The sequence below is a fragment of the Neomonachus schauinslandi genome, chromosome 9, assembly GCF_002201575.2.
Source record: "Neomonachus schauinslandi chromosome 9, ASM220157v2, whole genome shotgun sequence".
NCBI classification, from domain to species: Eukaryota; Metazoa; Chordata; class Mammalia; order Carnivora; family Phocidae; genus Neomonachus; species Neomonachus schauinslandi.
The window spans coordinates 121,305,989-121,333,490 of record NC_058411.1 but is presented as its reverse complement, the minus strand read 5'-3'; the positions used below and the strand labels follow the sequence as shown (position 1 = coordinate 121,333,490).

Below are 27,502 nucleotides of genomic sequence, written 5' to 3'. Positions count from 1 at the left end.
AGACCAGAAGCCAGGTTGAGGCAATAGAGAAGGGAGGAGACTCGTCCAGGCACTTTCCCTGCCTGCAAAGAGCAGCCTGAGATGGCTCAAGGCCTAGTTCAAATGACATTTCTATAGAGATTTCCTGGTCCCCTCTAGTCAGAATCAATCTTTTTCCCTTTGGTGATATCAGAACACTTCACTTACTTAGAAGTTGCTGCTGGGAAGATTCAGAGAAATACACAAGATTTGGGATCATGGGAAGAGATTTTAAAACTGAACTCACCTTCTGTAATTGTGTGAGCTCAGGAATGCTGCCACACCTCTTGGATCCTGTCCCTTAAAATAATAATACTTCCTGTGATAATGTCACAGTACTATTTATAGGTGGTGATACTTTTTAAAAATTTGTCTTTTTGCACATATATTAAGCACTGAAATAAATCTGTATGGCTTATTTATATACCTGCCTCCATTTACATTTCCCAGAAGCAACCACTTTCAATTCTTAGCTGTTTCTTTGAGATGTGTATCTATATCTCTAAATAAGATCCTTGTAATAACCACTACTTTTTGGTTTAGAGTTATGTTCAATATCTAAGGACTTCCCAGTACCGAAGGTGAGGATTTATTTCTCCATTCACTCCCCACCCCCAAACAAGTAATACCCTTCCCCTTTTCTTCCGATTTTTTCTCAATGGAATTATATCACTGTTTTTGGTTAAGTTAATGTACAGTATGTATATGTATATCAAAATAATTATGATATTATTCACATTCGAGCCATCTAGTAGACTATGATTATATTTATTTTCTAGCATATTTTTTTTTTTATTTTCCTCAGGGCTAATGCTACTATCTTTTTTCAGTTGTTGAATCTTTTGTGTAAAAAATCAGTTTCATACCCTAGTTTTTTTTTTTTTTTTTTAAGATTTTATTTATTTGAGAGAGAGAATGAGATAGAGAGCATGAGAGGGGGGAGGGTCAGAGAGAGAGGCAGACTCCCTGCTGAGCAGGGAGCCCAACGTGGGACTCGATCCCGGGACTCCAGGATCATGACCTGAGCCGAAGGCAGTCGCTTAACCAACTGAGCCACCCAGGCACCCTCATACCCTAGTTTTTAGTAGAAGTCTAAATTGTTCTTCTTATGTTCAGACACATGTAGTTTTGTACTTTCTGGTTCTTAGAGACATATCTTTTGAAGCATTTTGTCTTCCTATTTGAAATTAAATTTGTTGTTCCCCAGGTCTGCTGCACAGCTGTCAAACTGGTATTTTCTTTTACCATTGGGTTCTGTCAACAAATCTCTGATAGCAGCTCGGTATCCTATAATTCAATTCAATTCTAACCCCAACTGCCCAGAGTTAGCAGCAGATCTGGCAAGATTAAAGGGCACAGAGCCCAGCAAGATGGCACTTCCTTTAGATGCCAGCCCAGGTGGGGTTTCCAGGCTATCAGAACTTCTGCCTGGTTGAGAGCAAATTCAGGGCTTTCCAGAACCCCCTTAGGTTTGATAATTCACTAGAACAACACACACAACTCAGGAAAATGCTGTGTATATCCTATAAAGGATACAAAGAGTAGCCAGATAAAGTGATATATAGAGCAAGGTTTAGGAGGATCCCAAGCACAGAAGCCAGATCGTGCTACCCTCTGGTACACCAACCAAGAAGCTCTCCCAAGCTTTGATGTTCAGAATTTTTAATGAAATTCTATTTTGTAGACATGCTTGATTAAATTATTTGCCACATTATTGAACTCAATTTCCAGCACCTCCTCCCCTCCTTGAAGGTTGAACTATAAGTTCCAGCCCTTCAATCTCATCTAGGTTTTTTTTTTTTTGATGTCCAGCCCCCATCCTGAACCTTTTCAAGGAATCCCCTGCTTTTGCTTTAAGTACTTCATTAACATAATGAAGTCATCTCTATCATTCAGGAAATTGCAAACATTTTTGAAACTGTAATTTCAGGAACATGGAACAAAGATTGTGTATATGTGTGTATTATTTTTTACTATACTACAGCTATCAAGTAGAGAAATCCTGTTGCTGTTCTCTAGTTATATCCTTTTCAGGGACCCATGACATTTTTATAGGTTTCTGTTCTCATTCTGGTGGGTGGTGTCCATCAGTAGCAGTATGGGAAAGGGAGCATGGGAGAACATGTTTTCAAGGTATTATGTGACTTTATTTATTTATTTATTTTGTACTTAATGGATAGTTTGGCTGGGAATAAACTAAATATTTTTTCCTCAGAACTTTTTCTTTCTTTCTTTTTTTTTTGTTTTTCTGTCTTCCAGTGTTCCAATTTCCAAGAACTCTGTTTTGTACTCTGAATGTTCCTTATTGTGCTATCTTCTTCCTGGTGAAATTTGTTCTTTTTACATTGATGCCATAGCTTCTCTTCCATCTCTGAAGTTCTTTTTTTGAAAGTTTTGAAAGTTTTCATCTCTCCATATTGTCTATTTCTTCAGAGTCTCTTCTTTGCTTATTTTGGTTTCTGTTTTTCATGTTAGAGGCTTTTCCATAATGAGAGGTGATCCTTGATAAGAACTGTGTGTGTGTATGTGTCCAAATATCTCAGTGATGGTGGTGGAGTGGGCTTCACTGTAGTTTGATCTGACTGGGAAGATATTTTGGGGGACCTTAGTATTTTTAGATCTTTTCTTGGGGATGATCAGTTTGCCTAGAGAAAGTAGTGCTCTTATGCAGCCTGGGCAGTATGAGACTGACCAAGTTTGGGGAGCCAAGAAGGGACAGGGGCTAGAGAAGTCAAGTACTCTTAACCCCATGTCTGTTTTCAGTATGTTACCTGTGTTGTAGCTGTACCTGTGTTTCTCATACAGAGTCCAGAGAGTTCTAGTATTCTTCCAGGCCAGGGAGGAGCAATTGCCAGATGTGCATGTGAGTATATTGGGGCAGTTAAATGATTCTTTTTTTTTTTTTAAGATTTTATTTATTTATTTGACAGACAGAGACACAGTGAGAGGGGGGACACAAGCAGGGGGAGTGGGAGAGGGAGAAGCAGGCTTCCCGCCGAGCAGGGAGCCCGATGTGGGACTCGATCCCAGGACCCTGGGATCATCACCTGAGCTGAAGGCAGATGCTTCACAACTGAGCCACCCAGGTGCCCAGTTAAATGATTCTTATACTTTGTTCCAATCCTTCTGTTTTAACCCCATCTATACTTTTACAGTCACAGTTAGCTGCTCCCTTTAATTTGTAAGCTGTTCTGGGTTCTGTGTCAGCTTCCTCTATGTTGACTTAGATTTGCACTTTGTAGCCTCTGACAAGGATTTATTTCTTGTTCATTTCTGTTTCAGATTCCAAGTTCTTTGTGTTATCTCCTTTCATATTTGCTTTTTATTATAAATGTGAATTTATGCCTTGACATATTTCTTTATTTTTTTTTTTTAATTTGGGAAGAAAAGGATGTATGCTTATGTCCAGATTGCATCTTAATAGGAATTTTCTGAATGGTGGTACTGACCCAGGACCGTGTGCCAGAACCCTGTGAAGAACTTTGTCAAATACGAGTGCCTGAAGGATGTAACTGAGAATGTAGAATAAGGAACCCCCGAAGATTCTTTCCTCCACAAAAATAAAGAAGAAAAGTGAACATTTTTTTCCAAAAACTTTTTTTGAAAACTTTGGAAATTAACCAAAGGCTTATAGATGTCTGGGGGAACATTTATTCAAGGAAATCAACTGAATCTTGATAATAACAGTGAACTTTGTAACTTGCCCTATTTCCATTCCCCTATCGCCAGCTGCCCAGTAGCATTGAAACCTTTAGTCTGCAATCATACTGAAAGCCATCAGCCTACCAGCACTGAAGGGAACAGAACAGCATTAGGATTCCTTTATAGTCTCAGTTCCAGAGAATGGTCATTATTTGTTTGGTGATTCTTTAGAAAACCCTGCTTGCAAAGTTATCTTTAGCAGACTTAATGCAGAGCTTGCCCAGTCTATAAAGCCTTTTCCCTGGGAGCATTTGTAGAAAAAAAAAAGTTTTCCCTTTGACTCCCATTTCCATATTCCTTTGGTGTCATCATAATTTCTTTGTTTTTGTATTTTTTAATTTTTATCTATTGACTCCTTTCACCCATTTCTACCCCCTGCCTCCAGCCCCACCTGTTCTCTGTATCCAACATTTTGTTGTTGTTTTAGATACCACATATAAGAGAGATCATATGGTATTTGTTTTTCTGTGTCTAACTTATTTCACTTTGCATAATACCCTCTAGGTCCATCCATGTTGACACAAATCACAAGATTTCATTTTTTATGTCTGAATAATATACCATTGTATATATGTATACAACAATTTTTGCATCCATTCATCCACTGATGGACACTTGGGTTGCTTCCATATCTTGGTTGTTGTGAACAATGCTGCCATGATCATGGAAATGCAGATACCTTTTGAATTAGTGTTTTTGTTTTTGTTTTTGGATAAATACTCAGATGTTGAATTGCTGGATCATATGGTATTTCTATTTTTAATTTTTTGAGGAATCTCCATACTGTTTTCCATAATGGCTGCAACAAATTATGTTCCCACCAACAGTGCGTAAGGTTTTCCTTTTCTCCACATTCTTGCTAACATTTCTTTCTTTCTTTTTTTTTTTTAATAAGAGCTACTCTAACAGGTGTGAGGTGATATCTCACTGTGAATTTGATTTGCATTTCCCTGATGATTGATTGTGTTGAGTATATTTTAACATACCTGTTGTCCATCTATATATCTTTTTTTGAAAAAAAAAGTGTCTATTCAGATCTTCTGCCCATTTTAAAAATTGGATTGTTTGTTGTTTTTGCTATTGAATTACATGTTTTCCAGGTTGAAAATTTTAGAAGGAATTGCTTAAGCTTGGAGCTGCCTGAGTCAATGGATGACATGTGAGGAAAACATCAATCTAACCAAAAGACTAAAAGAAAAGCTAGGGAATTAGATGCCCATAGAATCTTTGAAAATTTCCAAAAAGCACATGTAAGGCCATGCACATGCTCAGGAAAGACCTGAGAAGCCCTTACTTTTTACCTTTGATTGATCTTGAGGCTGTGTGCAAGCAGGAAGTGAATGCCAAAGAAAAATAGTCAACTGCCTGGCTGACTGTTGAAAACTTACTTCAATACATACAAAGAGCCTGTTGACAAAGATTAGGAGACTTACTGGTGCCAGGCATTTAAAGAAATCTCTATTCCATCATTAACTGAAAACTAAGTAATCAGATACTTCACTGGCCACACACATCAAAGAATACAGACTTTATAGAATTAATTGAGAAAAGTTAATAAACAAACAACAATAAGATAGAACCAAGGGGAGGGAGAATATGATTTTCAGAGTTGTCACATTATATTATATAATGTGTCCACTTTTGAAGAAAAATATACAAGACATGCAGTGAAAAAGAGAGTATGGCTCATATACAGAAAAAAAGCAATCAATAGAAATAATTCTGAGGAAGCACACATACTGGATTTATATATGTCCAATGAGCTAAAGAGAATTCATGTTTAAAGAAATAAAGCAAAATATAGGAATGATGTCTCACCCCCCCCCTTCATTTTGGGGGGGGAATCGGAGGGGGAGACGAACCATGAGAGATTATGGACTCTGAGAAACAAACTGAGGTTTCTAGAGGGGAGGGGGGTAGGGGGATGGGTTAGCCTGGTGATGGGTATTAAAGAGGGCACATAGTGAATGGAGCACTAGGTGTTATACGTAACCAATGAATCATGGAACACTACATCAAAAACTAATGATGTAATGTATGGTGATTAACATAACATAATAAGAAAATAAAATAATGAAGGAAATTAAAAAATAAATACCTAAAAAAAAATGATGTCTCACCAAATACTGTAGAAAAAGATAGAAATTATAAAAAAGAGCCAAATATAAATTCTGGAGTTGCAAATTACAGTAACTAAAATGAAAAACCAGAGTTTCAACAGCAGATTTAAGCAAGTGAACGGATGTAACTAGGAATTTGGATATAAGTCAATTGAAATTATCCAATCTGAAGAACTTAAAAAAAAGAGAAATGAACTGTCTCAGAGACCTGTGAGATACCAACAAATATTTCAACATATGTAAAATGGGAGTCCTAGAAGGAGGGAAGAAAAAGGGGAAGAAAGAATATTTGAGGATATAATGGGTGAAAACTCCCCAAATTTGCTGAAAAACATTAATCTACATATCCAAAAAGCTCAATGAACTACAAGGTAAACTCAAAGAGATCAACACTTCATAATCAATTGATGAATGGATAAAGAAGATGTGAGATAGATAATCTATATCTATACTTATATCTAGTTTTTTCTTATATATATATCTAGTTTTTCTTTTTTTATCTTTATATATATTATATTATACATATACATAATATATATGTATTTATATTATATATTTGTATATATATAATGGAATATTATTCAGCCACCAAAAAACAATGCCATTTGCAGTGACATGGATGGAGCTAGAGAGTATAATGCTAAGTGAATTAAATCAGAGAAAGACAAATACTGTGTGGTTTCACTCATATGTGAAATTTAAGAAACAAAACGAATGAACAAAGGGAAAAGAAAGAGACACCAAGAAACAGGTTCTTAATTATAGAGAACAAACATATGGTTAACAGAGGGAAGATGGGTGGGGGGATGGGTTAATTAGGTGATGGGAATTAAGGAGTGCACTTGTCATGATGAGCACCAGGTAGTGTATGGAATGGTTGAATCAATATATTGTACACTTGAAACTAATGTAACATTGTATGTTAACTAACAAATTGAAATAAAAACTTAAAAAAACCTTCATAATCAAAATACTGAATGTCAAATACAGAAAGAATTTTGAAAACAGTAGAATGCAAAGGATCCTCAGATTAACAGCTGCTTATCTATACACATCATGAAGGATAGAAAACAGTAGGATGGCATATTCAAAATACTGAAAGAAAAAAAGACTCAACCAAGAATTCTTTTTTAAAAATATTTATTTATTTATTTGTTTGTTTATTTATTTATTTATGTTCAGTTAGCCACTGTAAAGTACATAATTAGTTTTCGATGTAGTGTTCAATGACTCATTAGTTAAGTATAACACCCAGTGCTCCTCATAGCACCTGCCTTCCTCAATACCAAGAATTCTATATCCAGCAACACTATCTTTCAAAAATGAAGGAGAAATGAATATATTCTCAGATTTTAAAACTCCACATCATTTTGTAACTGTATATGGTGATGGATGTTAACTATCATTATGAAATACATACAAATATTGAATCATTATGTTGTATACCTGAAACTAATATATGTCAATTATACCTCAATAAAAAATGAAGAATACCTAAATAAATGGAAAGACATCTCATGTCCATGGATTCAAAGATTTAGTATTGTTAAAATGGGAATACTCTCCAAATTAATCTGCAGATTCAATGCAATTCCTATCAACTTTCTAGCTGGTTTTTTTAGACAAAAGAATCTTGAAAAAAATGGTGGAAGACTTGCTCCAGTAATCAAGACTGTAGGATATTGACATAAGATTAGACATATGGATTCTTGGATTAGAGTTGAGAATCTAGAAATCTACAAATTATTGGTCAATTGCTTTTTGACAAAGGTGCCAAGATAAGTAGGATATTTTAATAAACAATTCTGGGACAATTAAATATCTATGTTAAAAAATGAAATTGGACCTCTACCTCCTACCATATACCGAATTTAGCTCAAAATATATCAAAGAACTAAATGTAACTGCTAAAACTTTATAACTCTTAAAACATAGTATATCTTTATGACCTTGGATTAGGTAATGTTTTCTTAGATATGACATCTGAAGCACAAGTATTGAAACAAAAAATAAATTGGACATTGTCAAAATTAAAAACTTGTGCATGAAAGGGTACTATAAGAAAGTGAAAAGATAAGCCCAAGATCCTGAGGATTTTCTCCTATGTTTTCTTTAAAAGTTTATAGTTTTACATTTTTCATTTAAATCTGTGATCCATTTTAAGTTACTTTTAGGTTGACTTTTTAAATATGATATCTAATTACAGCAGCCCTATTAAGATTATCCTTTATTTATTGAATTTTTGCACTTTTGTCAAAATCAATTGTCCATACTTCTGTGGGTCTATTAATGGGTTCTTTTATCCCATTGATCTGTATGTTAAACCCTCTACTGATACAACACAGTCTTGATTACTGAATCTGTTTAATAAGACCTGAAATATAGTAGGATCATTTCTCACACTTTTTTCAAAATTGTTTTAGTTATTCTTGTTTTTTTTATCTTTCCATATGTATTTTAAAATCTTGTGAAATCTACAAATATCTTGCAGGGATTTTGATATAAACTGAAATAATTTGAAATAAATATATATATAAATAATAAATATAATATATTTACTGTATTGAGTCTACTAATTCATGTAAATGACTATGCATTTATTTAGATCTTTGATTTTTATCATCTGTGTTTTTAGTTTTCAGTGTATAAGTCCAATAGATACTTTGTAAGATTTCCTTCCTCCCTCCTTCCCTTTATCCCTCCCTCCCTCCCTCCTTTCTTCCCTTCCCTCCCTTGATCCCTCTCTCCCTCCCTCCCTCCTTCCTTCCTCCTCTCCCTTCCTTTCCTTTATGCCTTCTTTTCTTTTTCTGAGCAACTATAAATGGTAATATATTTTTAATTTTGTTCATGTTTTGTTCATTACTAGTATATAGAAATAGAATTGATTTTGGTGTATTCATTTTGTATTCTACAACATTGCTAATCTCATTTATTACTGGAGCTTTTTTTGTAGATTCTTTGGAATTTTCTATGCAACTATGTTTTCTGCAAATAGTGACAGTTTATTTCACCCTTCCTCCTATGTATGCCTTTCATTTTTTTTTCTTGAACTTATTGCAGTGTTAGAATTTCCAGCACTATATTGAATAGGAGTATCGAGAGCAGACATCTTTACCTTATTTCTGACCTTGGGGAGAAATTATTGATTCTTTTACCATTAAATATAACATTAGCTGTAGATTTCTTATAGATGTTCCTTAAGAAGTTGAAGGCATTTCCCTCTATTCCTGTTTTTTTTTTTTTTTTTTAGTTTTTTTTTTTTTTTTTTTTAAAATTTTTAGGGTTTTTTCCTTTTTTTTTTTTTTTTTTTTTTTTTTTAGAGTTCACTGTTTATTCTGATGCAATTGATATGATTGTGTGATTTTTCTTGTTTTGCCTGTTAATATTCTGATTTTTATATTGATTGGTTTTTAAATGTTAAACGAGCCTCAAATACTTGGAATAAACTCTGATTGGACATGACACATAATTCTTTTTATATTTTGCTGAATTCCATTTTTTCACATTTGTTACTGATTTTTCTGTCTGTGTTCATGAGAGATATTGTCATATATTTTCTCTTTTTGTACTTTATCTTTTTCTAATTTTGTTTTCAGGGGTAATACTAGTTTCATAAATATATTGGTATTATCTCCTCTTCTAGTTCTGGAAGCAGTGGTATATAATTGGTGCTAATTCTTCCTTAAATGTTTGGTATAATTTAGTGAAATCATCTGGGCTTGGATATTTCATTTTTGAGAGTTTTAAAATTATAAATTGAGTTTCTTTTTTGGCTATAGGTTTTTTTGTTTGTTTGTTTGTTTGTTATGTTAGTCACCATACAGTACATCATTAGTTTTTGATGTAGTGTTCCATGATTTATTGTTTGCATATAACACCCAGTGCTCCATGGAATACGTGCCCTCCTTAATACCCAGCACCGGGCTAACCCATCCCCCCACCCCCCTCCCCTCTAAAACCCTCAGTTTGTTTCTCGGAGTCCATAGTCTCTCAGGGTTCATCTCCTCCTCCAATTTCCCCCTCTTCATTTTTCCCTTCCTTCTCCTGATGTCCTCCATGCTGTTCCTTATGTTCCACAAATAAGTGAAACCATATGATAATTGACTTTCTCTGCTTGACTTATTTCACTAGCATAATATCTTCCAGTCCCGTCCATGTTGATGTAAAAGTTGGGTATTCATCCTTTCTGATGGCTGAGTAATATTCCATTGTATATATGGACCACATCTTCTGTATCTGTTCATCTGTTGAAGGGCATCTTGGCTCTTTCCACAGTTTGGCTATTGCAGACATTGCTGCTTTGAACACTGGGGTGCATATGGCCCTTCTTTTCACTACATCTGTGTCTTTGGGGTAAATACCCAGTAGTGCAATTGCTGGGTCATAGGGTAGCTCTATTTTTATAGGGTTTTTAAATTATTTCATATTGGATGCATTGTGATAGTTTCCCTTTTTTTGGTGGGGGGAGAAATTGGTCTATTTCTTCTAAATTTTCAAACTTGTATGCATTGAGTTTTTTGTATTGTACCATCTTATCTGTTGGTTGTCTGCAGGATCTATTTTTATATCCCATTTTATTCTTGATTTGGTTATTTGTGTCTTCTCTCTCTTTTTGTTGTTGGTCTTGCTAAAGGTTTGTTACTTTTATCAGTCTTTTAAAATAATTAGCTTGTTGTTTTACCGATTTTTCTCTACTTGTTTTAAATTAGTTTCTGCTCTTTATTTTTTATTATTTTTGCTTTGGGTATTTTGGTCTTCTTTTTATAGATTCTTCAGCTGGTAATTTAGACTATTGATTTGAGACTTTTCCTCTTATGTATGCATTCAAGTGCTATAAATTTCCCTCTCAGCACTGCTTTATTTCACTTCTACAAATTTTGATGTTATATTTTCATTTTCAATGTATTTTTAAACATTTCTCTTGTGTATTCCTCTTTGAGCCACACATTTAGATATATGTTCTTCAGTGTTTTAGCCTTTGAATATTTTCTTGTCCTACTGATATAGATTTCTAGTTTAATTTCATTGTGGTTGGAGAACAAACACTTTGTATGATTTCAGTTAGATTAAATTTGTTAAGGTTTGTTTATGGCCCAGAGTATGCTCTATCTTGGTATACATTCAGTGGGCACTTGAAAATAGAGTATTCTGCTGTTGTTGGGTGAAGTTTTTTATAAATGTTGTTATATCCTGTTGATAGGTGTTTTGATAAGTTCTTCCATAAGCTTGCTGATTTTCTTTCTGCTTATTCTTTAGAGTACTGAGAAAGAAGTATGAAGAGCTCCAACCATAATAGTGGATATTTCTATTTCTCCTTTAAGTTTTTTCAGCTTTTTTGTTGTATGTGTTTTGAAGTTCTCTTGTTTTATGCACACACATATAGGATTGCTATGTCCTAGTGAATTGACCTTTTTATCATTATGTAATGTCCTTATCTGTCTCTGGTGATTTTCTTTGCTCTGAAGGCTACTTTATCTGATACTAATATAGCCGGTTCTGATCTATCTGGATAAGGTTTGCATTCTATTTCTTTCTTTATCTTTTTACTTTCAACCTGCCTATATTGTTGTATTTGATGTTAAGTTTCTTGTAGACAGCATAGTTGGGTTATGTTTTTTAATGTACTTTGCCAGTTTCCTTTATTAAATTGCTATATTTAGGCCATTTATATTTAATATAATTATTGATACGTTAGGTCCTAAGTCTTTCATTTTGTTTTTGTTTTCTGGTGCTTCTATCTTCTATCTTCCTTTCTTTCATTTTTCTGTTTTGTTTTACCTGCTTTCTCTAGGTTATTTAAACTTTTTTTGGAATTTCCTTTTTGACTTATCAATAGTGTTTTTGAGTGAAATCCTTTATGTAGATTTTTAGTGGGTGTCCTAGGTGTTGCTTTACATATAAGTAGCTTATCATTGTCTGCTGATATGACATTTTATCTGCTTGAGTGCAGAGTAGAAATCTTACCTCTGTTTGCATCCTTTACTATCCCTTGTTTATAATATGATCATCTTTACTATTTCTTCTACATACATTTAGAACCATCTCAGGCTGTTTTATAATTTTGTTTCAACCATCAAACACAATATAGAAAACTCAACAGGAGAAATAAAGCTGATCATATTTACCCATATTTTCACTTGCTCTATTTTTTCCTTCTTTATGTTCAAGCTTTCTTCTTTTATTGGTTCCTTTTTGCTTAGTGAACTTTCTTTGTCCATTTTTTTTTTTTGAAGATAGGGTCATAGGCAACAAATTCTTTTAGTTGCCTTCACCTGAAAATGTCTTGAGTTCCCCTTCATTCCTGACCACTGCATATGGGATTCTGAGTTGATCCTTTTTTTTTTTTTTACACTCAAAAGTGTTATGCCATGTCCTTCTGGCCACTATGGTTCTGATCAATAATACACTAGCATTTGAATTGCTTTTGCCCTATAGGTAAGGTATTGTTTCTCTCTTGCTGTTTTTAAAGGTTTTTCATTGTCCTTGGTTTTTTACTATGATATGTGTTGGTAGGGATTTTTTTAGATTTATCTTGTTTGGGATTTTCTCACTTCTTGAAATTACAGATTTGTATCTTTTATCAAATTTGGGAAGTGTCAGCCATTACATCTTCATGTACTTTTTCAGTTCCACCTTCTTTTTGATTCAAGACTCCAATAATACAATTGTTAGATCTTTGTTGTAGTCCCATAGGTCACTGAGGCTCTGTTCAGTTTTTCTTTTTCTTTTTTTAAAATTTTTCTCTGTTTTTCAAATTGGGTAATTTCCATTGTTCTATCCCCCAGTTCACTCATTCTTCAATCATTCAATGCTGTTGAGCCTATCCATTTAGTTTTTATTTAGGTTATTTTATTTTTCACCTCTGAAGTTTTCATGATTTTTCTTTATATCTTGTAGTTCTTTGCTGAGACTATCTTTTCATTTATTACTCTTATGCTTGTAATTGCTCTTTGAAAGATTTTTTATGATGTTTGCTTTAAAATCTTTATCAGATAATTCTAACATCTTTGAATTGTTCATCTTGTTGGGATCTATTGATTGTCTTTTTTTAAATAAAGATTTTATTTATTTGAGAGAGAGAGTGAGAGAAGAGCATGAGAGTGGGGAGGGTCAGAGGGAGTAGCTGACTCCCCAATGAGCAGGGAGCCCGATGTGGGGCTCAATCCCAGACTTAACTGACTGAGCCACCCAGGCACCCCATGTTGATTGTCTCTTTAAATTCACTTTGAGATCTTCCTTGTTCTTTGTATGATGAGTGATTTTCAATAGGAACCTAGACATTTTGGTTATTATGTTATGAGACTTTGGGTCTTATTTAAACTTTCTGTCTATGTGTCTTTCTCTTGACACCACTCTAGCAGAGGAAGAGGGGGCATTGCCTAACTGCTAGGTGAGGGTGGAAGTTGAGATTTCATACTTGGCTTCTGTTGGTTGACATGAGGGAAGGGGAAAGGGATGGGCCCCTTCTTACTGCTAGGTAGATATGAATTTCTATTCCTTCCTACATTACTACCTAGTGAAAGTTATGGCTTCCAAACTGTCCTTCTGGGATATAAGAATCAAAAATAAAACCCAGGGAACTTACTGGGTTCCTTGGTACTAAGGTCTAGAGGCAGTCTGCTTTCTCCTGTACACTTTTTAGAGTCTTTTTCTGTTTTCCTTATATATAACATCCAGAGTTTTTAGTTGCTTTTAGTTGTATTTAGTGGTAAGAATGGGAAAAAGTATATCTACTCCATCTTTCTGGAACTTAATCATTTTTATTGCTCTTGCAATGAGCATTTAAAAATTCTATAATAAGTCAAAATATATAGTATCAAAAATGAGATAAGAATCATAAGTCCTATACTTATGTGTATGTTAAGATCAGTATCACATCCTGCATATATTTTATTTAGAGAGGTCAAGTAACTCTTAGTAAAGCAGGTTGGATGTAAGAGAAGATTTCAGAGAGCAGTTCAGTACTGAAAGAATCAGATCATATTATGAGTAAACGGGATGAGAAATAGGAGGATCACAGAATAGAATTAAACAATGGATAATACTGTAAGTACAATTTTATGGAATGTTTTTCTCCCAAAACACATTCTAATATGTTTTTCAGATGATTACATTTTTTTTAAAAAACATTTTAGTAATTACATAGTATTCCTCTTTATGGATATGCTAAGAATTTATTATTGGACAGTTAATTTGTTTATAATATTGTGAGCATTATAAGTATATAATCAGTACCTTTGGGCTTCCTTGTTAATTCTGATTCCTGACCATTTCTTTAAGGTCATTTCTTAGATGTGGAATTAGCCCAAAAAGTTAATAGCTTTATTTTTTTTTTAAGTTTCTTGACATAAAGGCAAATTTAAAGGTTGCTTTGAAGAAAGTACATAGCACTTTACACATTGACTCACACAGTATTGAAAACTACCAGTTTCACTATACCATCATCAGCTCCTGAGTCTTATCATTTTAAAATACTTTCTTAACAGCTGACTTGTTTTATTTTATATACACACACCTTTGCATTAGTGCAGATTTAAGAAAATGGTCCATAGTTGTGGAAGTCAATCGTTCTTTCAGTTTCTCAGAATCATTTCCTACTATCTATCCATGAGCCCATACCCAAAGAAGGACAAGTCCAGAATGTGGAAATGTAGCAGTATTTCAAAGTTTTGTTCATTATTTATAAATTTGATGTTAGAATTAATCCAATAAAATGAGAGAAGACAAACATATTCAATAGCAATCTGTCACTTTTTTTCCCATTCGTATGTTTTGAGAAGTCTCATTTTACCCCTCTTATCCAAATCAGCAATACATATTCATAATCCTTGTGGTATTATTCCTTTCCTTTTCATTTGTGAGTTAATTGGGCAAGATTTTCTTTCTTATTTGTGTGTTCATGCAGTTTACAAGAGCCAGAAGAGAAGGTGTGTTCTTAACCATTATTCCCTTGCCTTTCTGATGGAGTTGACCACTGTCAGAGACTCTGGGGACACATGAGAACAGAAGAGTACATTTAAACTCCTGGCAAAACAAGTTAGGTGGCATCTTGGGAAGGTCCTACTGGGGGCAAAGGAGGAAGTGAGTGCTGCAGCATGTGGTTGGTCAGGAGAGTGTCTTTGGGAGCTAGGAATAAGATAGAGAGCAACTCACTCTGGAAGTTGGTGAAAGTTCTTAAGAAATATCAAGGAGGCACTTCCTTCCCTGGGAATCTCTCCTTATTTCATAACCTAACCCTTTATAACAATCTATTTATGGAATTCAAGTTAGGGCAAGTGCATCCCCTTTTTAAACTGAAGAGAAACTGATTGTTGTTCTAGATTATAATGAACATAAAAATAGGTGCAGGTTCATTTTGATCTACTGGTGAAAGCATAATTATAGATAGACAGGGGTTGGGAGATGGGAAGTTGTGGAAGAGAGAGTCAGCTGCAATTGTAGATTTCAATGCAGGTATCCCCTGCACTGAGCATTTTCTTCCTAGCGAATTCAGGGTTTATAATGAAAAAAATTTCCCTGAAATATTAAGTGGCTGACATGTAACAAAAGGTCATTTATTAAATAAAAGCATACTTTGGAACTTCATGCAAACTATTTAATCACCAGAATCACAAGAAAGTTCCAAAGTCATTCTGTTCCTGATTTTGTGATAGGAACATTTTTCTTGGTAATTGGTATAGTGTGCTTTATGGCATGAATCACTTCATTGTACTTTCCAGAAGAAGAAATGAGGTCTGTGAATAGTCTGAATTTGGCTTATTTAGCTCCTCATTGTTCCATATAGAATAAGGCATCTGAATATGCTCTGTATTAGATGGGAAATGACTTCTGGGCTGGGGAAGGGAAAGGTGTAGAATTTTCCTTAGTGTTAGAACTCTGCGGTGATTAGTTAGGATGAATTGCCAAGTTATTTCTGGGCACTGGTAATTTATTAGCTTTCTACAAGTCTGTAAGAAAAGGATTAGAGTCTAAAGATCTGTAGAGGACTCATTATTTATAGATTGTATAGAAGAGCAAAAAGGATCCTATAATTCCATTTGGGAACCACAACTTTAGTCAGGTTCTTTGGGATTTCTCAAAATCCTTGTGATAACAGCATGAACTGGGGATCTATGAGAGGGCATCATAGTGCTTTCTTTTTGTTGATGTATATCATTTGGGTAGTACTCTTTAGCCCTCAGGTTTCCAAGATGACCCCAGCCTGGTTTCTTTAAAGGGTAGAACCTTAAATGCAGACTTCTCTGCTACTGTGTTGCTAGGTTTGGAGTTGGCACTGAGGGCTGCCCAGGTAGCAGCATGCATGAGAACATCAAGAACTCAGAACAGGCATGTTGGGACATGTTGGGCCACCTTTAGGTCAGGGTGGGACCTGTGGAGCCTCCGTAGAGGTTGAAATGTTGCCATATAATGCTCCTGCCTCTCCCTCAGGTATCTATATGACAGAGAGCAGGTCCTTAGTAAAAGTGCATCACCAGGGGTGGGCATTTGGTCCCATAATTAGTTGAAGAGGAAGACACTTTGGGTCAGCTGCTGTGGGAAGGGCCTTTAGACTGCTTCATTGGGGCTCACTCCCCCATGCATGTGTTGGGGACCCACTGCATAGACTGTGCCCACACCCACTCTCAGCCACCACCTGACCTCTGACTCCTCTGAGGGGTCCAGGAATAGATATTTGCTCATCTTTTTACGGAAGACCCCATCATCTGGCCTCTCCCTTAGTAGATCTTTGGTTGGTTTAAATGCCCATCTTTTCCTTTTCTGTTGTGTTTTGTTGAACTATTCGGAAGAGGGAAATATTCCCATTTTGCTTCTTACCTCCTTCTTGATTAAGGTGTGCAGGGTAACATGCTGTTTGGAAATGGGTGACGAGACTCTCAAATTCTCTTCCTGAATTGTAGTTGTTAGTGTTCTTCTAGTTCCTATAGTTTAGCAACATAGTCTATGTTTGAATGAGTTTAGGAACATCTGCAAATTTAGAAATTTCTCTGCCTTTCAGATAATGTGTAAAAATCTCAATGTTGATTCTGGAAGAAACCCCCGGGTAGGCTCTTTGCCCCCACTTGTTTTTCGAACCCTGGAATGAATGAGGTTGGGATGGATTGTTACAAGTCTTTTCTACTTCTCATACCTTCTTTAACTTTCATTATCTGTAAAAATACGTTGTACACTATAGTTCATCAATTCTAAGATTTTTTTTTCACATTTTAACATTTTTGGGAAGTACATGTGTCTTACAGTTGAATGGCATTTTAGATTTGATGTCAGAGTCTTGTTCTGATGCTTGCTTCATCTCTTCAGGTGATTTTTTCTTGTCTTTTAGTTGCCTTGTGGTTCTTCTGTCATAAGTCAGAAATGACCTCTAAGATAATAGGAGTTGAGGCAATACACCTTAGTATGAGAATTTATGTTAGTTTGGCTAGTGGTTATGTGTTACTGTTTGCTGTTGGTTTAGGAGCCAGAGGCTTCACATTTCTCTAGTGTCCTTATTTTTGTCTACTTGCTTGACCTTGGCCTGCCCTTGGCACTCTTGCTCAGGGAATCTGTAGCTCTTTCAGCCGTACCCACTGGTGTCCTACTGGAGTGTTGTGGTGCAGAGGTGAGTGGAAGAGGAAGCATTATATAATCTTATGATGAAATCTCAGTCTTTTGGTGGGCCTGTGCTCCCAGGTATTTCCTGGTGATGCAGCTCTTGCCTTCCCCAGTCTGGTGAGACAGAAAGATGACAGGGTACTGGTGTGGGCTGGATGCCCTCTCCCTGCCAGGAATAAATCTGACAAAGTCTGGAGAGTAGGCCTTTGCTAAGGAGAAGGCTCTGGGTGGCCTGTTTCCCTAGAGTTGCTCCCTCTATCCCCATGTCAGAGTTAAAAGGTGATCTTTTTTTTTTTTTTTGCATATTTTCCATGAGAATTGAGGGGGTGGGATGCTGCTAGAGATAAAAATCCATGGAAGTATAGGGGTGTCCAAAGGATTGTGGCCGGTGTCATGTGGATGGATGTGGTGTGGGGGTTTGGTTTGGTTCCCCTCCACCTGTGTAATCACAGCTTTGTCCTCAGTCCCACCGGGGCACTGCTCAAGCTCTCTATGAATATAACTGGCCCCCACTGCACCACCCCCCAGCCTCTGGCAGCATCAACTCATGTACTCACAATGTTCTTTTTAGTTTTCTCTTGGATTTTTGTTTCGAGGGATTTCTCATACTTTTTTTATGATCTTAGGTTTGCATTTAAAAAAATTGGTTTGATTTCTTCCAGCATTTCTAGCTGTTTTGTGGCACGATGGTGCTCAGGTTATGGAGTCTACTGTTTTGGCAGAACCAGGAGTATGTCTCCTATGCACGCACTTTTCTCATGGGTCTGTTCTCCGCTTCAGCTCTACTTCTGTCTTCCTGTGTCACCTCCGCCTCTGACCTCTTCATTAATTGACTTAATCTCTTTGTGTTTTCCCTCTGCACAAACTGCGATTATCTCATGCCTTGCTTTCATGCCAGTAACTCAGTTTTTAGCTGGGCCTGTTTTGTCTCTTTCTGTGCCTAATTTATTAGCTATGTAATCATGTTGTTTGGTTCTCAGTTTATTTATTTAACTCTGCAGTTTCCCTTTCATTTCATTTGGTTACTTTATAATTTTGTCTTTGAAATCATGTTTAATTTGATCCAAGGTTTTATTAAGTTATATAGTATTAAAGAACTCATGGGAAGCATGCACTTCTTGTTTGGGCTTTTTTCCAGACTATATTCTGTATTTTAGTTGTGCCTATCTGCTTGCCTTCCTTTCTTCCTTGTATTTGCTATTTTTAAAAATGTATCCATCCATTTGTTCATTCATTTATTGCCATATTTTTTTTTATGCAGCTATCATTCCAAATTTTTTTTCATCTTGCCCAGGCTTTATCCTTATAATGTGTCTACTCATAATTTTTAATTTTCTGGGTTACAATGGTGGTGAACTATTTTTTCGTATCATTCTTTTCTTTATTTGTGGTCCTGTTTATTTTTCCTCAATTTATTAAACCAATTAATCTGTATTACTTGTAGAAATATTAGAAATGCCAAATAACAACAAGAAAGAAGACATTGCTGCTTTTATATCCTGCTCCGACCTTCCCTTCATGTACTTCATCCCCTCCTCTTTGGCCTTTTGAACCCACCTTTGCACCAGTTACACGTGGGGTGTTCTGTTGGGATCCCTGTATCTCTAGCTGATGTCTTTAGAGGACCTCAATTATAAGGAGACACACCACAATAATTTCCTGTCAGAGTTCATTGGAAAATCCTCGTGCTGATGCTGCACACATTTCTGTAATTTCTCAGGCATTTGTGGGGATCTGGCAGTGCATGTGATTGTTTGCTCTTAGCCCAGAGATAATGTGTTCTGTGTGCTGCATGTGTGGTAGTGAAGGCAATGCTTGGACACTGATTCAGTTAGGATGATGGTTAAGTAAAGGGAAATTTATTGCATCTGTTCAAGGAGAGTTGAGATAAAGCTTGATTCCTGGGTCACCCAGTGACACTGAAGCCCTTCTCCCTCCCCTGCACTCCATAATCTCCCCTGCTCCTGCCACCATGCCCTCCACTTCCCAGCTCTGTTAACCCAAGGTGTGGTGTCTTCTCGGTTAGGTTCCACTCTCATGATCACTTTCCCCGGCTTTGTTACTCCAGATTTGGGTCTTCTGGGGGAGATAGGGAGGCCCTTCTTGCAGAAGTGGAAAGAAGGCCTTTCAATCCTAGTTAAAAGTGCACTCTTGAAATCACCCTCCTCTCCTTGGGGAACCTGGGTAGTGCTGGGGATGGGGTCCACCCAGCAGGAACCATACAAGGTCAGGGCAGGTCACTTCCCCAGGGAATCCCTCTCATACCTGCACACACAGGCAGCTGGAGTGGCTTGGTGATGAGCCCCAGTCCCTTCAATATTGCACTGGGCAGTGGGTTTTATAGGGGAATGAAAATCAGTTGGCATTGGCCAAATCAAGGACCTAAGCTCAGGAGCCACACTTGCCTTAGTTCACCTGGCATGCATACTTCCCAAGGAGTCAGCCTGATGGGCCAGTTTTGTACCCTTGGTTATGGTGTGTCTTACCTGGGCTTAAGTCAGTAAGGAATTACACACTGACCTGTTGGGAGGAATATATACATACATATATATATATATATATATATATAAAATATGTAAGTACTCTGGCCTGATTTTACAGATTTCTTCAAGTCTTTCTCTGCATTGCTCCTGAAAACAGTGTTCTAGAGCTATGCAGGATTAACTTTGGTAGTTAAAAATAAGATAAAAGTGTTCAAAATCACTTCAGGAAGTTCCAGAGGCAGTTTTCCAAGGACCAGAATTTGCTTCGGTGGAGTTCTTTGGAGCACTGTATACAGTATCAGGCTCTTCAGAGTGATGTGTTTTGAAGGACCACAGCATAACACATTTCCTTTATTTGTTAGTACTTAACAATACTGTTAGAAATAAGTATATATCTCTAAACAGGTCAGTGATGATTAAAGATTTCCAGAACCTCAGTAGGAAAATAGTGAGGTTCCTGGGCCATGCCTGTTGAGAAGCTGGGTAGCTGGTGGAAGGACATGAGCATCCAACACTTGAAACTGTGTTGCACACATTCTTTTTGAAAAGATTCACATCTTCACATTCATACATCACAATACCCTTAACCTATTAGGAAAATTAAATGTTAACATCAAGACATTTACCTTCTAGGCCCAGATTTCAGTGAGCATCAAAGCAATATAATTATGTGCCACTTCCAAAGGTAGGCAGTCAGGGAGAGATAAGATTTTGCCTCTGTGGGCCAAACTTCTAAGTCTCCCCAGTACCTTTGTGTTGGAGGAACTTGTTTCTGATCATTGAAAGGTGGAAAACTTGGGATGCCTGGGTGGCTCAGTCGGTCAAGTATCTGCCTTTGACTCAGGTCATGATCCCAGGGTCCAGGGACTGCACCCAGCATTGGGCTCCGTGCTCAGTGGGGAGCCTGCTTCTCCATCTCCCTCTGCCCCTCCTCCCCACTTATGTTCTCTCTCTCTCTCTCTCAAATATATTAATAAATTCTTAAAAAAAAAAAGAAAGGTGGAAAACTTTCCTATGCTTTAGGCACTTTTTGTGTGTTACTCATTTAATCCTTGCAACTTGCTGGAGAGATGGCAATCAGTTTCCTATTTTTATGTATAGGAATCTGAGTCTCAGAAAAGCTCAGTGACCACCCCAAGTCTACACAACTTGTTTGTAACACAGCCAGGTCTGCCTGTGATGTCTAGACTTTTCAGTTGTACTCCCATGTCACAGACCATGAGCAACCCCAAAATGAGAACAGAGATGACATAGGGCTCTGCACCTTGAGAGGGCCAGGTTTTAGGTACAAGAAACAGACTATCTTAACAAATGCTGAGCCCTTTACCAGTGGCTCTCAAACTTTTAAGCTTCAGGACCCCTTTACTCTCATAAAAGTTATTGGGAATTCCTCCCAATTTTCTTTACATGGGTTATATCTATCAATATTTACCATGTTAGAAATGAAAATTAAGAAAACAGTTTAAGTTCATTAATTCATTTAAAATTATAATAAACCCATGCCATGTTAATGTAACCAATATTTTTCTGAAAAGTAACTATATTTACCCAAGCAAAACAATTTTAGTGAGAAGGGTGGCACTGTTTTGTATTTTGCAAATCTCCTTAGTGCCAAGCTTCATAGAAGACAGCTGGATTCTCTTCTCTGCTTCTGTATTCAGTCTGCTGCTGACATCATATGCCATGGGCTCTCTGCAAAGCTCTACTCAGTGCTCATGAGGAAATGAGGGGGAAACAGCTTAGTAACTTCTAACGATTATGAAAAAAGTTTTTCACTGATCCTCTAAAGCATCTCAGAACCTCAGAGGTTCCCAGACCGTACTTCGAGAACTCCTGTATGACACGAATACCAAAGGGAACCACTTTTCATTAACATCACCAAGGTGCTCACTGTTATGACAGAGTCTCATGGTGGCTCAAACACAGGTGTTGGGATAAACAGGTAAGGGATTGGATCTCAACTTCCACACTGAGCTGTGTGACATAGGGCCAGGAGCTTGTTTTGTTTCACAGTTGACATTTTTTGCACCCATTCCCTCTTGATTATAAAGATAGATATGCCCACCTGAAGACATTCGAGCAGAACAGAGACATACTAGGTTAAATTTGGGAGCTCTCCCATAATCTCCGTTATTAAATGAGAATAATGACAGTACTGATTTTGCTGGGTTGTTCTCACAAGACTGAATGAGTTAAAGTGTGTGCATGCGTGCATGCACGCATGACATTTGGAAGAATGCAAATGTCTACTGAAGATTTAGCTATGTTATTTTCAGATATCATTTACTGATATTCTCTGTGGTGAAAATCATATGCTTGTTCATCTTTTGCCCATTTTTCTATTTGATTGTCTGCCCTTTTCTTATTGATTTGTAGTTTATTTCTTATTCTGGATATGAGGGTGTGTGTGTGTGTGTGTGTCAGATCTACTATCTTGCTGACTTAGGGAAAATCACAGACTCTCAGTTTATTATTCTGTAAAACTACGACAAAAATATGGTTGGGGTAAAATTAAATTAGATAAAAGAAGTAATCCTTGGTATAAACTATAGAGACTACACAAATAGGAATTTATGTTATCCAGCAATTTTCTCTGCAAACAAGAATTTAGGCACAGTGAGAGAGATGTATTGTTACCTACTTTTTCTCAGCATCTATACAAAAGCAAAGAAAAAGCGTTGGGAGCTCTGCAAAATAATGTTGAATAATATTGCTGTACGACTTCCAGAAGAATAATTGCTTCAAAATAGCACATTACACATCATCAGAACTGTTGTACTCAAAGCAGATACATGATTATTCTGGGAGATTGATTCAAAAAGCATGGATGCTTAAATCAAAGTGTACTTTTTAAAAAAACAACACTCCCTTTATTGAAGTATGATTGACACACAAAAACTTTATTTATTTATTATTAATTTCTGTGGTAACACTTAACATAAGATCTACCCTTTTAACAGATTTTTAAGTATATAACATAGCATTGCTAAGTGTAGGCTCCATGCCTCACAGGAGATCTCTAGGAATTGTTTATCTTGCAAAGCTGAACCTTTGTTGCCATGGCCTAAGGCCTCCCATTCCCCTGGCAGCCACCGTCCGACTCTGTGCTTCTGTGAGCTCAACTACTGTAGATTCCTCATATAAGTGGAATCAGGTAGTATTTGTTTTTCTCTGTCTGGCTTATTTCATTTAGGATCGTGCCCTCCTGGTTCATCTGTGCTGTCACAAATAGCAGAATTTCCTCATTTTTTAAGGCTGAATAATATTCTGAAGTGTTCAGAATAAAAAACAAAAACAAAAACCAAAGAAAGAAGCATTAGACTAGTTGGCTTTGGGGGTGCTTTGCCACAAGGGCCTCCTGTGATCCCATGGCAACCACGGGTTCTGTCTCCTCCTGTGTCATCCCAGGGTCAGGAAGGAGAATGGATCTTGCAGGAGACCTGTGTGGTGAGCGCAGCCCCACGGGGACAGACACTGGCACTGAGTCACATGTCACGGCTTGTAGGATGCTCTCCTTGCCTCTCCCACTTTGGGAGGTGGTCAGGGCAACTGTTATTGCCTTAGTTCCTAGGAGAGAAAATTGAAACCCACAGAAACTGAGTGCCTGAGATTGGAGGGCTGAGAGTGGAGCCTGGAGGATCTTCTGCTGGCATGGGGTCTGCCTCTCCACTCTGTCCTTCCGGGCTGGATCAGGACAGGAGTGGCCAGGTGGCAGCCTGAGGGTCTGGAATCACTGAAACCCATATTCAGATTCTGTGCTGCTTGCTGGTGATTTATTCAGAGACACTTGGCCCAGGGTTTGGGGTTCGGGTTTGGAGATATCATTCCTCCTCCCTGCAGGAATCCTAGTGTTTGACCAGTGTACCATCCAGCTCATGAGGAAAGAGACTATTGAATGCAGCTTCATCAGCTAATTCAGGATTTAAATGAGCTCAAGTGCAGTGCAGGAGGCTGGTGGCTTTGCTGTCAGTGGAGGGTGTTTAGATGAGAGGGAAGGAAGTTTCCCTCCTGGGTTGAATAAGTAGGTTCTGGGTGATGGGAGTGGAGCCCCTGCATACACTGCCAGGAACATCCTAATGCCCGAGGCCAGAGAGGCATCTGGGAACCACAGCTCCATCTGCCAACTTTCTAAACCAAAGGCTCAGTCTCTGTGCCCAGTTCTCTACATCACCTCAGCATGCGCAGCAATGCAAACCCTGGGGCACGGCAGTTGAATGCAGGCTGAAATTCTGCCTTAGGCCCTCTTGTAGAAGACTCAGGAAGCAGGGCACTATGGGTATCCTGGGGGTGGCAGGAAGGAAGGGCTAGAGGCTAGCGTGGGCACCAGGGTGTGTAGGAGACCTGGCCACTGACTGCACAGGCCCTGGGTCACCTGAGCTGCACCTGTGGAGGGCCACTGAGGGGTGTTAGTGTCCTCTGCAGGCAGGTGGCTGTCCTCTGTGTTTATAACTCTAGGAGCTGGTTGCCGGGTGCCTTCTGAAGTAGGCTGGGCTGTTGTAGGCCAGGGAGTTTCTTCCTCATGGTGAACTGTAACCTGTCTCTCTTATGTCTCTCCTCGCTGCTCCTCATTCTCCTATGCAAAGCCAAGGTCTGCCTGAGTTGCTGGCTCCATGCTGGAGCCCCTGGTGAGCCAGGAGGCAGCCTCAGTCCATGGCAGGAGAAAGGAGGGTGGGGGGAGGGCAGGCTCTGGGAGGTGAGGAGGAATAGGGTCTTGAAGGGCGAATGATACAGGTGATGGCATGAGGGATCCATGTCTTTTGGTCTTCCAGTATCATAGGGTGTAAAAATGAAGGGTTATCCTTGGGACTCCTCCACCCCTGTCATTCTATCTGAAGGAGCCCTGTTCCTTTCCTTTCACCTTTTGTAATTATATCATTGTTGAATTGTGTAATCCCACCCCTGACTCACATTTTATGTTCCATGAGCTCAAGAATGATGTTCAATTCCTACTCTATATGTCCAGATGGCCTAATGCCTGAGACAGGAAGTGCTCTGTAAACATTCGTTGAATGAATGAATGAATGAATGAATGAATGAATGAATAGATGAATGAATGGACACTTAGCTGGACTCTAGCTTATAGAAAAGGCTGTGTACTGCACTAAGAACCTTAGACTTCATTCTTTGAGCAGTGCAGCTGGATGAAGGCAGAGAGCCCCTTCTGGAGCTGAGTTAGGGGTCCATGTGTGGTGGGGCACTGTCTTCATCATCTTGGGCTCTTATAACAAAAATATCACAGACTGGGTGGCTTAAGCAACACACATTTATTTCTCACAGGTTGGATGCTGGGAAATCCAAGATCAGTGCACTGGCCAATCTGGTGTCTGGTGAGACCCTGCTTTGTGGCTCATAGACAGCTGTGTCCTCACATAGCAGAAGGGGCGAGGGAGTTCTCTGGGGTCTCTGTTATAAGGCACCAATCCCATTCACAGAGGCTCTGCTCTCATGACCTAATCTCCTTCCAAAGGTCCCACCTCCAGATACCATCACAGTGGGGGTTAAGTTTGAACATGTGAATTTCGGGGGGGACACAAACATTCAGGGTGTGATGGAGAGGGGGCACCACACCCAGGGGTGGGAAGGACATAGGACATCTTGTCTCTGTACAGACTGAGAGAGCTGAGAGACACAGCCAGCGGGTGGCCCTGGGATGAAAGTGGAAGAAAGAGACCTGCTCTGGGAAGGCGCACAGCAGCCTCCTTGCTGATCTGCCGGCTGGTCCCCCAGAGTCTGAACGGAGGGCTCCCCTACCTGGCATCGTTGTGCTCTCTGGCGGTGGCTGGCTGCTGCTCAGTGTTGATTACAGTTTGAAATGCCGGCACTTCAGTCCCATGCTGCTACACACCACAGACATCCCGTTTCACTGTAATGAGGTTTCAGTTAGAATGTTGGAAAGAAGAAAGCCTTTTAATTAGATTGGTAGTAATTGAGCTCCCAAACCACAGAAGTCTTTTTCTCAGAAGCTGAAAACACAGATGCAATTAAAAGAAGGAAAGCCACCCAAATGGAACACTGGCTAATTTTAAGTCCATTAAAAACAACTCCTTAATAAGTTGATGCAACGGATATATGTCCTAAAAGAGTTCAATGATGCTTTCAAATAATATTGGAGATTGAACCGGAACTAGAGTACTTGTGCAGTTCAAATATATGGCTCTATCGGGGACAATTGGCTCAGCACAGAATACCGAGAAATGTTAGCTACATAACTTTTTCCACCAAAAAGACTCTGCCATGGTTTATTTGGAAAAATAGGATGTATTTTTCCTGTAACCAAACTGACAGCTTCTTCTGGATACAGCTGCGACCTGGGACCCTACTAGGATGGTGTTGCCTGTCCCTTCCCAAGCAGCTCTCTCTTTCTTTGGGATTCACATACCTCCCTGCCTGCCAATTTCACCTCTCAAAGTTGCTCAGAATTTGAGCTGCTGAGCCAGGGGCATTGATGCATCAAAGAATCGTTGCCAGCTCCTTACATGATCAGCACATTTTTATTTTAATGAGAAAGAGCATTTATTTCTCATTGGCATCCCAGCTCTCTGACCACGCCCCAGCAGATGCCATGTTCTTTCTGCCATTGGGTCCGTTTTTGTATATGCCATCAGTTAACGGGGCCAGGTAATTCCTGTTGGAGGAGCTCACAGTCTCAGCTTCTAGGCACATCTGCCCCGGGGCATTAGTAAATACTTTCTCCTAAAGAGAGTGACACTTGCCAATTTACAGAGTCCTTTAGGTGGGAATTGGGGGCTGAGTTCTGAAAAACACCATCTCAGCAGAACTGTTGCATGAAACTTGCTCATTTGCTAGGCCATGTTGGGCTTGGCCAGCAGTGATAAGACCCTGCTTGCATACCAGTTGGGAGGATTGATGTTCCCCAGAATTTTCTTTAGATGTCCTGTTCTGGGGCAAAGCCATCGTTGGTACACCATCCCAAGCTCTGGTTAGAGCACAGACGTGACGCCCTGCTGGATCCCATTCTCAGGTGGTTTGGGAATGTGGAGAAAGGGGCTTTGAGTCAGAAAGATCCAAGTTTGAATAGCTCCTCCAGGAGTCATCTTACCTTTCTGAAACTTGGTTTGCTTATTAGGACAGAATTTATCTTTAGGTGTGTGTCAGGGGCCAGACATGCTTCTTGGTAGATAGACGATGAGAAAAAAGAAAGGCAGATCCATAGGGACCAGGCAGAAATGTGACCCACGCAGTGCCATTGGCCTCCAGCGTGGCCGCTGGCAAGGTCATACTCCCTTTCCTGGCGGAGGGAAGCACAAGATACTTACATTTGTTTAAAACTGTATACATTCTGGTAATAAACTTGACTTTAAAAAATTGGAGGGGCGCCTGGATGGCTCAGTCGTTAAGGATCTGCCTTCGGCTCAGGTCATGATCCCGGGTTCCTGGGATCGAGGCCCGCATTGGCATCGGGCTCCCTGCTCAGCAGGAAGCCTGCTTCTCCCTCTCCCACTCCCCCTGCTGTGTTCCCTCTCTCGCTGTCTTTCTCTCTGTCAAATAAATAAATAAATGAAATCTTTAAAAAATGTTGGAATTTGTACCCAATTTTATTTTCTTAGGCATAGAAATTATTGTAAAGGG

General features: G+C 38.4%; 1 protein-coding gene across 1 annotated transcript in view; it reads left to right on the top strand.

The window, feature by feature from the left end:
• Positions 1–27,502, top strand: part of LOC110572244 (neuronal acetylcholine receptor subunit alpha-7) — a 113,334-nt gene that overhangs the window by 22,533 nt on the left and 63,299 nt on the right. The gene's annotated exons all lie outside the window — the stretch shown is intronic.